The sequence below is a fragment of the Rhinopithecus roxellana genome, chromosome 5 (genome assembly GCF_007565055.1).
Source record: "Rhinopithecus roxellana isolate Shanxi Qingling chromosome 5, ASM756505v1, whole genome shotgun sequence".
NCBI classification, from domain to species: Eukaryota; Metazoa; Chordata; class Mammalia; order Primates; family Cercopithecidae; genus Rhinopithecus; species Rhinopithecus roxellana.
The window spans coordinates 67117763-67132928 of record NC_044553.1 but is presented as its reverse complement, the minus strand read 5'-3'; positions in this window follow the sequence as shown (position 1 = coordinate 67132928).

Genomic DNA, 15166 nt, shown 5'->3' with positions numbered 1-15166 from the left:
AGAGAAAGGGTGGCTGTCTACAAGCCAGGAAGAGAGCCCTCTCTAACAACTGAATAGGCTATCACCTTGATCACAGGCTTCCACCCAGAACTGTAAGAAAATAAGTATCTGTTGTTCAAGCCACCCTGCCTGTGGTATTTTGCTATAGCAGCCTGAGCAGACTAAGACAACGATGGCACACTTTGTCCCAAATAGGTCCAACCTAAAATTCTCTGCTATATTGATTTACAGCCTCTTCTGTCCCAAGATGTGAATTAGCCTAGGGCTTTCCAGAAATTTCTCATTCCCAAAGTGACCCGCTCTCTCTTAGTACTTTCCCTGCTACCTTTCAACTAATACATGATATTGAGAATTTCTCCTTCTGCTGTATACTTTCAGTTGTCAGCAACTTTCATTTTCTATAGCCATCATTTAGATTTGAAAATAACATTTTCTAGCAATTTTGGATAGTGGGAATTTTTAGAGTAACCCAATGGAGAGTGTAGGCATTACCTCTGTGTATGCATGCCCAGGAAGGAAAGCTGGAACCAGCAAAAGGCTATCCACAATCTTCATTTCCTGACGTCACATAATACTCTCTGTATTAGTTAGGGTTCTCCAAAGAAACAGATTCAACAGGATATACACATACACACACACACACACACACACATACACATATATATATAATCTCCAATTGTGTGTGTGGGGGGTGGGGGGCAAGAGAGAGAGAAAGAGACAGAGAGAGAGAGGGAGACAGATTTACAAGGAGGAATTAGTTCACGCAATTATGGAGGCTGAGAAATTCCATGATGTGCCACCTGCTATCTGCAAACTGGAGACCCAGGAAGCCTGGTGGTCTAATTCCAGTAATATTAAGAAGGCCAAAGAACCCGGGGAACTCATAGTGTAAGTCCCAGTTCAAGGGTGGTAGAAGACCGACATCCCAGCTCATGCAGGTAGACAGAAAAAAAAAGGGTGTGGGGGGTAACATTCCTTCTTCCTCCGCTTTTTTGTTCTACTTGGTCCCTCCATGGATTGGATGATGCCAGCCCACTTTGGGGAGGGCTATCTACTTTATTGAGTCTACCAATTCAAATGCTAATTGTATTTGGAAACAACCTCACAGACACACTGAGAAATACTGTTGAATCTAAGCATCTTGCGGCACAGTCAAGTCGACACTATTAAATTAACCGTCACATTCTATAACAGTCTTTGGGGATATTTATGAATATTGTTATAGAAGACTTTTTGGCCGGGCCTGGTGGGTCACGCCTGTAATCCCAGCACTTTGGGAGGCCGAGGGGGCAGATCACTTGAGGTCAGGAGTTCGAGACCAACCTGGCCCACACGGCAATACTCTGTCTATACTAAAAAATACAAAAATTAGTTGTGCATGGTGGTATGCACCTATAATCCCAGATGCTCAGAAGGCTGAGGCAGGAGAATGGCTTGAATCCAGGAGGCAGAGGTTGCAGTGAGCCGAAATTGTGCCACTGCACTCCAGCCTGGGTGACAGAGCGAGACTCTATCTCAAAAAAATAAAAATAAAAAATAAAAAAGAAGAAGAAGATGACTTTTTGGCATTACATAGAATTAATCCAAATTTTAGTTCATGGTATTGAACAACATATGGCTAATACTCATCCTTGCATTCATTCAAAATCGCTAAAATGTTGTAAGGCTAATGTCCCCCATCTCCCCAGAATGTGCAAAGAATTTTTATTCTTAATGTTTGTCTTTTATCACAATGAAAATGCCATCTTGAGCCCCAGTGCTCTCAGTTAGGAGCTGGGGATTTTTTTTTTAATCTATTCTGATGACTGATTTTTCAGATATTATGACAATGTTCTTTTGCTCTAAGCTCCCCTCTTACTTTGGAAGCCAACGCAATATTGTATTGGCACAAAGAGTACAGGTTTTGAAGTTAGATTGTGACATGGTTTGGATCTGTGTCTCCACCCAAATCTCATGTTCATTTGGAATCCCCAATGTTGGAGATGGGGCCTGGTGGGAGGTAATTGAATCATGTGGGTGGATCCTGCATGAATGGTTTAGCACCATCTCTTTGGTGCTGTTCTCATGATAGAGTTCTCAGGAGATCTGGTTGTTTAAAAGTGTGTGGCACCTGCCCTCTTGCTCTCTCTTCCTTCTGCTCGGGCTATGCAAGATATGCCTGCTTCCCCTTTGCCTTCTGCCATGACTGTATGTTTCCTGAGGCCTCCCCAGAAGCTGAGCAGGAGCTAGCCTGCAGAGCCATGAGCCAATTAAACCTCTTTTCTTTATAAATTATCCAGTCTTAAGTATTTTTTTATAGCAGTGTGAGAATGGACGAATACAGAGAGATTCTCAGCCTTGATGCTTACTTTCTTTATAGAACCCACTTTCTTACTTACAAAGTGGAGATACTGATGCCTAGGTATTCTGTGCTCTTAGCAATGATAAGACTAAGACATTTCTCTGGACATTTTGGGGAAGTATATCAATCAGAATTAAACTAGAGAAATGGAAACACTATGAGACCTATAGAATAAAGCATTGATTTTGGGGATTAGACCTCATGCAATTGTAGGAGCAAGTACAGAAGTCTATTCAAGATTGTGACCACTATGATGTTGGGTCTGAAGCTGGCATACTCAGCTAGGTTGGCAATTGGGAAAGAAGTCTTGGTATGAAGTAGAGGAGAAAAGGGCAAGTTGGAACCCAGGAAGATGTATTAGAACCTGTATCTGTCTCTCTGGACCTCCATCCTCCATAATGTGGGTGACTTGCAGGGAAAGCTAGTATATCTTGCCATGGAGTTACACACATGCCTGGCCCAGGACATGGAAAAATTGAGGGATGAAATCTGGTGGGAGCCAGAGGAGCTGTGAGTCCAATTACAACCCACATCCACACCCACAAAGTGAGCTAGCAGATCAGTGACAACTTGTGCAAGTCACTACAGTGCATGGCACCCTAAACCAACCCTCAAAGACTGAAAATTAATGCTGCCTCACTGCTGCCTTCCAAATTTCAGGCAAGTTTCTCTTGTGGCTCATGCAAACCTAGAGCCCTATAGGGAAAGGAATCCTGGGGAAATGAATTTTGGTTTAGTTACATTTACACAGTGCAATGCTACTACAGTGAAGATTTTCATATTTCTTAGAGAAGTGGAAATGGATTTATTACAAGAAACTCTATGGTTAAATGTGTGTATTTTGTGTGTGCGTGAGAGAGAGACAGAAAGAGAGAGAACATGAATATCTGTGATTCTACTAGTTTGTAAATAGCAGCATCTTGGTCGTTGTCCTCATGCCCCTGTGTATTGTTAGAAAAGCAAAAACAGTTTAACATGCAGGCACCAAATGATATTCTTTCTGGACAAACCAGAGAAGTAAATAATCTGTCAGAAAAGTTTCTGAACCAAACCTATTGCTGTCTGGATATACCATGCATTATCCTACATATACAGAGTTTCACACAGTGAAAACTGGATTCTAGAGCAAATTATCAACAGTACAGGACACTTGTTCAATAAATGTTAGTTGATTCGAAGAAAAAACGACAAAGGCTTACTGCTGCCTTCTAGTTATTAGCACATAACTACTTTCAAACCTGAAATTTGTTAATTAATGCAACTCATATTTAGTTTCCTAATATAAAAATGCTCAATGTGAAAATGCAATGTGTGAGTTACTCTATCATATCATAATAAGTTATGGAGAATATTATTAGCAATCAAATGGCTTTAATCATGTGGAGAGATGTGTGCAGAAACTAATAAAAATGTATTTCTAAATCTACTAGTATGCAATCTCCACTGGCTTGTCAATATTTTGCAATGTCACCTTGAAAACTTTTAAACACATTAAAATTTATTTAATTTTAAAAGGGGCAATACATTTTAAAATTAGGTTAAATTATAGTCATGCACAGCATAACCATCTTTTGGTCAATGTTGGATCATGTGTAAGACAGTGGTCCCATAAGATTGTAATGGAGCTGACAAATTCCCTTTGCCTAGTGATGCTGTAGCCGTCATAACCTTATAGCACAATGCATTACTCATGTGTTTGTAGCAACACTTGTGTAAACATACTGACTATACTGCCAATTGAATACACATATAGCACACATAATTATGTACAACACATAGTACCTTATAGTGCTAATAAATGACTATGATACTGATTTATATATTTACTATAGTTTCTATTGTCACTTTAGAATACACTCCTTCTACTTATATATTAAACAGTTTAACTGTAAAACAGCTCAGGCAGGTCCTTTTGGATGTGTTCCAGAAGAAGGCATTGTTATAACAGGAGAGGACATCTCCATGTATGTTATTGTCCCCGAAGACCTTCTAGTGTGACAAGATGTAGAGGTGGAAGACAGTGATATTGATGATGCTGAACTGGTGTAGGCCTGGTCTAATGTGTATGTTTGTGTCTTTGTTTTTCCTAAAAAAGTTTACAAAGTAAAAATTAAGAAATTTTTAAACATAGTAAAAAAGCTTATAGAACAAGGATATAAAAAAAGAAAATACTTTGTATAGCTATACAAAGTGTTTGTGTTTTAAGCTAAATGTTGTTACAAAAGAGTCAGAAAGTTTAAAACAATTGAGTGGTTTGTTTTGTTTTGTTTTTTAGAGATGGGTCTTGCCATGTTGTGCAGGTGGGACTCGAACTCCTGGATTCAAGTGATCTTCCTTTGGACTCAGGTGATCCTTCTGCCTCAGCCTCCTGAGTAGTTGGGGTAAAGCTTATAAAGTAAAAACCTTTAGTAGGCTAAAATCAATTTATTATTGAAAAAATATCTTTAGTAAATGTAGTGTAGCCTAAGTGTACAGTGTTTATAGAGTCTACAGTAGTGTACAGTAATGTCCTAGGCCTTCACGTTCACCCACTATTCACTCATTGACTCACCCAGAACAACTTCCACTCTTGAGACAGAGTCTCTCTCTGTTGCCAGGCTGGAGTACAATGGCATGATCTCGGCTCACTGCAACCTCCATCTCCCAGGTTCAAGTGATTCTCCAGCCTCAGTCAGCTGGGACTACAGGCACACGCCACCACGCCCAGCTAATTTTTGAATTTTTAGTAGAGACAAGGTTTCACCATGTTGGCCAGGATGGTCTTGATCTCTTACTTCATAGTCTGCCCACCTCGCCCTCCCAAAGTGCTGGGATTATAGGCGTGAGCCACTGCGCCCGGCCACAACTTCCACTCTTATTTTTTTTTTTTTTTGAGACGGAGTCTCGCTCTGTCGCCCAGGCTGGAGTGCAGTGGCGCGATCTCGGCTCACTGCAAGCTCCGCCTCCCGGGTTCACGCCATTCTCCTGCCTCAGCCTCCCGAGTAGCTGGGACTACAGGCGCCCGCCACTGTGCCCGGCTAATTTTTTGTATTTTTAGTAGAGACGGGGTTTCACCATGGTCTCGATCTCCTGACCTTGTGATCCGCCCGTCTCGGCCTCCCAAAGTGCTGGGATTACAGGCGTGAGCCACCGCGCCCGGCCAACTTCCACTCTTATAAGCTTCATTCATGATAAGTGCCCTATCCAAGTACCTCCTGTTGTGCAGCCCAGTTCCTAAGAGGCCATGGACCAGTAGCGGCTATAGAGGTAACACGCTATAGAGGTTTGTAGCCTAAGAGCAGTAGGCTATACTGTATAGCCCAGGTGTGTAGTAGGCTATGTCATCTAGGTTTGTGTACGTTCACTCTATGATGTTTGCACAGCCAAATACCCTACAACACCTTTCTCAGAAGGTATCTTTGCCATTAAGTGATGCATGACTATACATAAAAGTATACAGTACAAATTCCCATGCAATTCCCCATCTGCTCATGTTCTTCCTCTCTTCCCAACATAGATAACCACCGTTATTAGCTATTCGTATATCCTTCCAGACACTCTTATCCATATTTGAGCCAGTACAAACATAACCATCTCACCCCCAAGCTTATCAACCTTATTATGCAAACAGTAGAAGAGGTTTATTTATTTATTTATTTATTTATTTATTTCATTTAACCCATTTTAGGGTTCTTTCCATATCAGTATGTAATTCTTTAGAATTTCCCCAGCCTTTTCTTTAGCTGCCTAGAATTCTATTGAATGTATATTCAGTGATTTATACATTCAAATTTCATCTTTTAGTTTCAACTCTCTGGAGATGGATTTTGGCATCTCCCTCCATACCTTCTGGAAATAACTGCCATGTAGCAACTGGTAATTCTTTCTCTGTTCAAAGAGCAACAACATAAATAATGCTGACACCTGGATTTGAGCAGTTCTGGTGTTCTGCCCATTGCGTAGAGCCAAGACACACACACACACACAAACACTCATCAGCAAGCTGCCTGTGCTCCCCTCAGCCAGGCTCTGGCTGTCAGTGAGCGTGACAATGCTCCAAACTTCCATCTAGAGCTGAGCCTTGAGCCTGTGCAATGGCCACTGTGTTTAGCTGTAAATGAGTATCCCAGGCCCACTGCCACAGGCACTCCATTTGCCCTGGAGCCCAAGGCTGGGCCCGCCCCAAGCAGTTCCTTTTCCAAGGTAGAGCTCCCTTCCTGGTCATAATGGACTCCTATGTCCATATGCTTGATTGAGTTCTTCTTAATTACATCCATTGATGTTGAAAAACACTCAGACCAAGAAAGAGACCAAAGAGACTGCGGGCACGTGTAGCTGCCAAACAGGCAGGTTTTCATACCATGGCCACTGGAGAGCTGCATAAAGGCCAGATGGTAAGTCACAGCATATGTTCCTGCAGAGGACAGCCTGAAGACACTCTGTGTGTAGAAAGCCTGGGGCAGAAACGCCACCTGGGAAGCCCTGGGAACACAAAAGGATCAAAGCAGAGTGCACTGGCGCTGAGTGCTGGAGCCACTCCAAGGGAGTGGACAGCCAGCCCCAGGTGACTGCCTCCACAGGGCCTTCCTGGGCCTTTTTCTCCAGTGCTGGTGCTCTTGCTATTTGAGATATACCCTCTACTCACTGGGCACACCTGAACACAAGCATGCACTCACCTTCTGTGTGAAATACACGTCATTTCTGAGGAAAGGGCCAGAAAGGACTGACACTCTCTGCTTTTAAGTAAGTCAAGAAAAGTAGCATTTGGTTGTTTAAGGATTCATCCCAGGGCTTTCATTACAGGTCCTCAGTAATAGTAATTTGGTTTCTAAACCGAAATAAGAGAGTGTGTGTGTGTGTGTGTGTGTGTGTGTGTGTGGTGTGTGTGTGGTGTATATGTATGTGTGTGGTGTGTGTGTGGTGTGTATGTGTGTGGTGTGTGTGTGTGTGTGTAGTTTTTGCAGTTTCACATGCCCATGTAAATGGAGAAGACTCCTGCAGTCATTTCTGGTGGTTTGGCCATAAAACTCTCATGTTTAGAAATGCTCTTGTTTAGCATTCTAGGATGTAGTTGCCTTACTCATACTATTATGACAGTTAACACTGATTACTCACTTGAGGCCTATCACTTTGCTAAGCACCTTACATCCACTATCTCATGTAATCCCTATCAACAACCCTGTGATGTAGGTCCTATTATTGTTGAAGTTTTACAGATGAGGAAGCTGAGAATCAGAGACGCTACATGACTTATCCAATGTCACACAGCCCATTCAAAGGGGACCTGAGTTGTCTGTCTCAGGAGCCACTGTTGTCATCATAAAAAAATTCACTCTGGAACCTAGTTTTTGTCATAGATTATTTAACAAACTGTGGAGCTTCCTGAATTTTCTGAGTGTCAGGGGAGAGAAACATTTTTCTTTGGGTTTAGCCATCTATCCATTGTAGAACTCTGCCTTTACATTATATTCTACCTATGCATATTGGCCTTTCTTCTGCTTCCTTGGTCTGAAATAATGAAAACGTCAGTTAAGCCTTTGAATAGATTCCATTTTAAAGGTATATTTGCACTGTACTCAAGAGTCTTCAGGCTGAGAAATCTTCCCAGTTTCATGGGGAAGAGTCCTGGTTCCCAGTTCTGTGTTTGGCTTTGAATAGAGAAATACATTCATTCCTCTGTATTACAATGGATTGTCTGAGACTCTTTTTTCTCTGTGAGCTATTGGAGAGCAGGAACCATGCGACATCCATCTTTGCATTTTCTGCATCTGGCACACAGCCCTGGCTCAGTAAATAACTGAAAGGTATTGATCATACCAGCATCAGGGTAGAGATGAGATAAATCACCTTGCCTCTTCCCCTGGTTGTTGCATATGCGCATGGGGTCTCTAAGAGGCCGGGAGAGCCAAGCCAAGTTCTAACAACTCCCTCTTTCTAGGACTTGTTGCTCTGTGCTTGGGAGGCTGGGTTCCTTTGTCTGACTTGGAACCATCCAGTTTATATCAGGGGATTCTTAATAGCCTCATCATAAGGAAATTTGGTGCCCCAAAGAACTCCATCAATGGCAAAATACAGAATTTGAGACCACCATGGTCTTTACTTTCCCTATTCTTTCTCTATTGCGGCTACGAGGTGAAGGCAGGGATACCATTTCCAAATGTAATGAAAGGTTTTAATAGCTAGGCTTTGCTGATTTTAAAAACGCCGTGTCTTCTTTATCTTTCTCAGCAAAATGAAGATCAGTTATATCCTACCTCCAGGGTTGCTTTTGTACACATTTTAGGTTAAGTTAGGGCTTGGCAAAAATTTTTCGGGAACTTTTGGAAAAACTCTGAAGTTTGGATTTCAGGCATGTCCAATTATTTTCCAGAGTGAACAAAATTTTTGAGATTATATTCAATGTGTCGTTCCCAATCACTTTCTTATCAGAAATCAGAATGATTCAAATGCTAGTTTTATTTATTTTATTTTTGATATTTGTGGGTCCATAGTAGGTATATCTATTTATGGGGTACATGAGATGTGTTGATACAGGCATGCAATGTAAAATAAGTAGATCAGTACATCATGGAGAATGGGGTATCCATCCCCTCAAGCATTTATCCACTGAGTTGCAAACAATCCAGTTACACTCTTTAAGTTATTTAAAAATGTAAAGTTACATTATTATGGACTATAGTCACCCTGTTGTACTATGATACAGTAGTTCTTCTTCATTCTTTCTAACTTTTTTGTACCATTCAAATGCTATTTCTACATGTCACCAGGAAAGCCCTAGAGTAGCATATCTACTAACAGGATTTCTAAGAGAGAACAATCTTAGGTGACTGGAATCATCTTATGCTATCTTCCTCTTCCCATTACTCAATGGCTGAGTCTTAACCTGAAAAACTCTCACATTCATGCTTCAAAACCCAATTTACACGTCACCTCCTCTGAGGAGTCTTCTCTGACTCCACCAGACACTATTAGATGATCCCACCTCTATGTTTGCAGAAGAGTTTGTGTGTTCACGTTTCACAGCACTTACTATTAATATATTACATTGTATGTGCTTTTCTCCCTGAGTGAACTATTAACTCCCTAGTTATTTTTATTGTTTCAAAGTTTTAAATAACAAAGGATTACATGCTCATGGTAAAAAAAAAAAAAAAAAAAAAAAAAAAAAGAGGGAAGAGGATAAGGAGAAAGATATAGAATAAGTGCTTTTCCCTCCCAACAAAGACCTTTAATATTTCTCAGAAGCAAACCCTCTCAAGAGTTTTTTGTGCACCTTCCTGAATTCATCTACGTAAGTACAAATATAAATACACAAATGTATTCCTTTTTCTTTAAAAAATAACACAAATAGAACAATTCTCAATCATCATGATATTCTGTCTCAGACATAGGGCTAAAACTACAATAGGTGCTCAATTAACATATTGACGTGAACTGGGGCCTCTGCTCTCCCAGCTGAACTACCCAAGGGAGTGAAGGTTCCTGGGATCTAGATAGTACCTCAACTGTTTCCTCTCCCCACAACCCCCAATCAGATACCAGGGAGGTAAAACTCAAGGTAGTCAATTTTCCTACGTAGAAGCAGGAGCTTAGTAAAAAGACAAGAGAAGATGTATACTCATGGCTAATAAATGCACTGGTTTCAATCTTCTCTACTGCGGTATCCACTAAGTGTTCCAGATAATAGAGAACTGATTGTATCCTTGAAAACTGGACTCATGGTAAGGATTATTTGCTGTAAACTCAAGAACATACAGATTGCAAAGTGAAGGATGCTCTTTGCTTAGTTTACATATTAATAAGAACATTGTTAATTCCTTTTATTATTTCTACATTAAAGACTGCGGGGCTGTGCTGGTTGATTCTGTCATTTCAGTTTTTCTTTGTTTTGTCTTTTTCTTTTCCATCTCAGTATCCCCAGCAGAATCATAACTTTTCACAGAGGCATCTAATTTCTTAACCTCAAAGCAGAAGAGAAACATCTTTCAAATTTTCCTATGATAGTCAAGGAGTGGGGGTTGTGGAATGTATATACTTAGATGAATTAAACTCAGACCTTCTCCAGTTGGATGTGTGAGCCGCCCAGACAAAGATGAAGGTTAACATAGTTTAAGGATGAAATATAGACCATCTTGTGCAAAACCACTGTGTTGCAGTTTAATTAAAAGAATTCATTAAAGTGGTGCCCCATCCAGGGTAATTAGTATGCGTAATTTATGCGTTGCCTAATACACAAGGGCAGTAGCCTGAATAATAAACTCAAGTTAACCTTAAGTGAAAGAGATTGAATGGTCAGATGTTTATTTAGCTCAGGTTTGCTCATGAGTTAAGGTTAAAGAGGTGAAATTCAGTTACAGTTAATTAATTAATTTCTCAGATTTTCTTCATGAAAATCTTGCTGGCTCAATTGGGTAAAAGTTTTGTCAAAGGCAGACAGCAATATTTTTATTCATCAGCTATTTTCTACCCTGTCCTCCAGCAAGTTAGTAACCATTTAAAACAACAAATGTAAGGGAACTGCAAAGAGAGAGAAAATACGACCAAATCAAACCAACCCAAACAAACCCCAAGATAGGAGCAGATCTGTGATCTGTGCTTACAGACAATAAACAAAACCAGGACAGATTTAAGGACATCATTAACATTATCAAAATGTTGGGACCGACTAGGATAACGTCCAGGTTTTTTTCAATTGTGAACCACATATTTGAGAATTCATTTAAGTATTTGAGCTACATGAGTTTTTGTTAACAACAATGGAAAGCGTCCATGCCTGGCATGTGCATAACATGTCACAAATATGAACCAGTGGTTATGCAAGTTCTCTCTATTCCTTTGGTTAGAAATACTTTATCATGCCCCAATTCTGTGATGTAATTTTCATGGAATTAAACTTGAAGAGTTCAAAATTATGCAATTAATTGTATTCAGCTTCAATTATAACGACTTATTAATCAAGTCCTTTGACAAGACACCTGGCACCCCACACAGTGGTTGTGATGGGAAACAGCCAGGCCTGAGGAACTTATTGGTTCATATGAGCAAGCTAATTAGGTGAATTGTTGATTGATTGCTTTATTGGTGGCTGCATGTAGGTAAGAGTGCTGAGGTTTAGAAGCTGGGATAAGTCAGGAAAGCTGTAACTTAATTTGTACTGGAAAGACTGAAGGCTGTAATAAAATCATCTGATATTTATCGAGCACCAATTATGGGCAAGACAGTGGGTTTGTCTCTGGGCTTCCATATTAAATCTAAGCATAAGACAGAGGTGTCCTTCCCTTGCTCTCACCCTGACCTTCCAGGATATGATAAGACAGAAGCACAAGCAAATACAAACAGCCACACAGAGTTACATGAGCACTAAGTAATGAACTCCATTTATTGGAGAGCATTTCTGCGTTGTAGAATTGCCTTTCCTCCATTCCATATCGTTCCAGTGGGCTGCCAACCACCCCCGCCCATCTGCCCACATGGTGGGCACCTGGCCCAGGCTAGCTCAATCAGATCTTCTGTAAACTTGGATCTTGAGTGGAAAGAGACAGACAAGGTTAGGGAAGACAGTTGGCACTGTCACCCAATGGCCGCCCCCAAGGAGCTGCTGGGATTCCTGGGGCTGCCATGGTTCCTTCCCAAAAAGCGATTTTTCAGCTCTTCTCTTTTGTGATCTTAACAGTATCTTGGCAAAATCCTATTTGCTGTTTGTCAGCCAGAGTTAGTTCCTGAGGCATGAAATCAAAGACTCCTGATAAAGACAATGAATGCTCCCTAAGTTCAGAAATGGAAGCCCTTCCTTATTAATATAATAGTTGGAGTGGTGTTGAGGAATAGTGTAGAGAAATGGCAAGATGCACTGGATTCTGGTCTGGCTTGCTGAATACTTGCTGTCTACAAAGTACTGCATATTCAGAATATGCAACCTTGCAGATACACAACAAATATCTCCATTTTATAGATGGAGGAACTGAGGCTCAGGAAAGCTCTAAAACTTACCTGAGGCCGCAATGCTAGCAAGTGGCAAAGCTGAGATTTGAACATAGGACTTTCTGACCTCAAAGCCTGGGGTTTTCCAGCTTGTGGCCTTGGGCAAGTCATTTAGCCCCTATGGCTTCAGCTTCTTTAGTGGTAAAATTTGGATGATAACAGCTGCCCTGACTCCCCCACAGAGCTGTTGTGAGGGTCAAAGAGGAGAGTGTCTGTGAAAGCACTTTAAAGCCTGTCACACTCTCCAAATACTTGTAAAGGCTTTTAATTGTTAGGTGGAGCTCCAGCTAGGATGGGCAAGATTCTGAGAGGTGACAAAGGAGAGATGGGTACAGGGTATGATCACAGAAACAGGATGCTGGGGAGAACTGGGGACATCTTGGTACACAAAGAGTCACTGGGGAGGTTGGGGCTGGCAGATGGAGGGCAGTAGAATTTGATCTACCCATCCAGAAAACTTAATACTGGAGCCTGGAGAGCTCGAAGTTTGAAATAGATGGTTTGAAGCCCAACAAAGGGAAGTCCTACTTTGCAGATAGTGAGTAAAGGAAAGTTCTCACCTTGAAGAGGTCAAGGTGTTTGCACATAAGCCCGTCACTTCATCAAGTCTTTACCAAAACCTTAGGAAGTTTATGTCATCCCCATTTCACAGCTGAGATTCTGAAGCTCAGCAGAATGAAGAAACCTGCCTAACATCAGAGTGGAAAATACAGGAGCAGACTTTAAACCCTAGCCTTACTGAGCTTTCCACACAGTTTCTAGCTTCTTCTGATTCTCCCTCCCATCTCCTCTCCTCACCCACAACTCATTAGCTGGAAAGAAAATGTAGACGTCCTAGTCTCACTGAATGAATATGCTGTGTGGCTTTAGATTAATCACTTAAACTCTCTGAACTTTAGGTTTCCCCATCTGTTCGATGATCTGGTTGAACTCTGAAATATTCTGCAAGGGTTATCTCCCCTGAGGCTTTACTCAGGGGAAACAAACAAACAAACAAACAAAAACTTTCGTATGCATAAATCTCTACCCTGGAAGATCCAGCCGCCCTGGTGCTCCTCAGCTGCATCCTAAACCACAGGTGGTAGAGTTTTATAGAGCTGGTTGCACCACCCAAAGGAAACTTCGTGTAGCATTTGCAGTAGCCTGAAAAGAAACCATAGGTCTGAAACGTTGCTTTTACAGATCATAGTTTTACTGATCACATCAGTACCTTAGTATGGGGTGCTCTGAATGTGTTTCCCTTATTACGAAACAATAAGTCTCCTAATCCATCTGACGTTCTTTATCTTGGAGGACATTGCCCTTCTTTTTTTTTTTTTTTTTCAGACAGAGTTTCGCTCTTGTCACCCAGGCCGGAATGCAGTTGCAACCTCCGCCTCCCAGGTTCAAGTGATTCTCCTGCCTCAGCCTCCTAAGTAGCTGGAATTACAGGCACTTACCACCATGCCTGGCTAATTTTTCTATTGTGAGTAGAGACGGGGTTTCACCATGTTGGCCAGGCTGGTCTCGAACTCCCGACCTCAGGCGATCTGCCCTCCTCGGCCTCCCAAAATGCTGGGTGAGCCACTGTGCCCAGCCTGACATTGCCCTTCTAGTTTTATCATTTGTCCCTTTGACCTGTTGCCCATTTCTCCTTAGAGACTAGAACATGTTAGCCCCCCAAGGATAATAATGGACAAATGGACAGGAATGAAAATAATTACCCAAAATTGGAGGTGATAACTTCATGTTCAATAGCAAAAGCACCTACTAAGGACCTATTTGCACAACCACGCTTGGCAGAGTTACTGCATGCTGAGATGATTTTATCCCATCCTAAGATCACAAAAAGCAGTGTCACCATAAAGAGCATTACTGTGGGCTGGGCGCGGTGGCTCACGCCTGTAATCCCAACACTTTGGGAGACCGAGGCGGGCGGATCACCTGAGATCAGGAGTTTGAGATCAGCCTCAACATGGATAAACCCCGTCTCTACTAAAAATACAAAATTGGCTGGGCATGGTGGTGCACGCCTGTAATCCCAGCTACTCGGGAGGCTGAGACAGGAGAATTGCTTGAACCTGGGAGGCAGAGGTTGCAGTGAGCCGAGATTGCGCCATTGCACTCCAGCCTGGGCAACAAGAGTGAAACTCCATCTCAAAAAAAAAAAAAGAGCATCACTGCGGCTGGGTGCGGTGTCTCACACTTGTAATCCCAGCACTTTGGGAGGCCAAGGCGGACAGATCACGAGGTCAGGAGATCGAGACCATCCTGGCTAACACGGTGAAACCCCATCTCTACTAAAAATACAGAAGATTAGCCGGGCATGGTAGCCGGGGCCCGTAGTCCCAGCTACTCGGGAGGCTGAGGCAGGAGAATGGCGTGAACCTGGGAGGCAGAGTTTGCAGTGAGCCAAGATCGCACCCCTGCTCTCCAGCATGGGCGACAGAGCGAGACTCCATCCCAAAAAAAAAAAAAAAAAAAAAAAAGCATCACTGTAAGCAAACTCACAAACTCACAACGTTTACTTCTGAGAGAAGTAATCTCACTGACAGTCTTTTTTGTCATTTTCTGTTCCTTTTGCTTAAGACTGTGAACTGCATGAAGGCAGAGGCTCTTGTTTCTTATTCACTAGAGTTAGTGCCTGACCCATAGGAGACAATATATATTTGTTGATTGTTCCAACTTTCACTCATACAAGATTGTTAAAACAACTAGAGACTTGTGAATTTCAAAAGGGATCCAGGCGTGAGAGAGATAAGGGAAAAGCATCCTGTTTTCTGGTTCAGTTATGTATATGATTACACCAAAGCAAGGGGCCCCACACCATCACAGCACACACAGCATGGGCTTTGGGTTCAGACTAACAGCTGCATTCCAGCTGCT